Genomic DNA, 487 nt, shown 5'->3' with positions numbered 1-487 from the left:
ATATTTTTGATGGAATCTGAGAGCTGTCTGACCCTGCATAGACAGCAACGCAACTGAAATGTTCCCCAAGTCCAGAAACGTAGCAAGGAGATCTGTAAAATAATCCATGTGACATCAGTGGTTCATCCGCAATTATATGAAGCTACGAGAATACTTTTTGTGCGCAAAAAAAATGACTTTATTCAACAATTTGTCTCCTCTGCATCACCCTGGTGCCATTTTGGAGAATATCCGCTGGACGTAAACAGCGTATGCGAATTGTTGAATAAAGTCGTTTTTTATTTTTTTATTTTGCGCACAAAAAGTATTCTCGTAGCTTCGTATAATTATGGTTGAACCGCTGATGTCACATGGATTATTTTACAGATCTCCTTGCTACATTTCTGGACTTGGGAACATTTCAGTTGCGTTGCGGTCTATGCAGGGTCAGACAGCTCTCAGATTCCATCAAAAATATCTTCATTTGTGTTCCGAAGATGAACGAAGG

At 39.6% G+C, this 487-nt stretch overlaps 1 protein-coding gene across 3 annotated transcripts in view; it reads left to right on the top strand.

The window, feature by feature from the left end:
* LOC107704096 (protein O-linked-mannose beta-1,4-N-acetylglucosaminyltransferase 2-like) overlaps nucleotides 1-487 on the top strand; it is an 18,634-nt gene that overhangs the window by 5,950 nt on the left and 12,197 nt on the right. The gene's annotated exons all lie outside the window — the stretch shown is intronic.

The sequence above is a fragment of the Sinocyclocheilus anshuiensis genome, unplaced genomic scaffold, assembly GCF_001515605.1.
Source record: "Sinocyclocheilus anshuiensis isolate Anshui unplaced genomic scaffold, SAMN03320099.WGS_v1.1 scaffold1272, whole genome shotgun sequence".
In the NCBI taxonomy this organism is placed as follows: domain Eukaryota; kingdom Metazoa; phylum Chordata; class Actinopteri; order Cypriniformes; family Cyprinidae; genus Sinocyclocheilus; species Sinocyclocheilus anshuiensis.
This window is presented reverse-complemented; position numbering and strand designations above follow the sequence as displayed.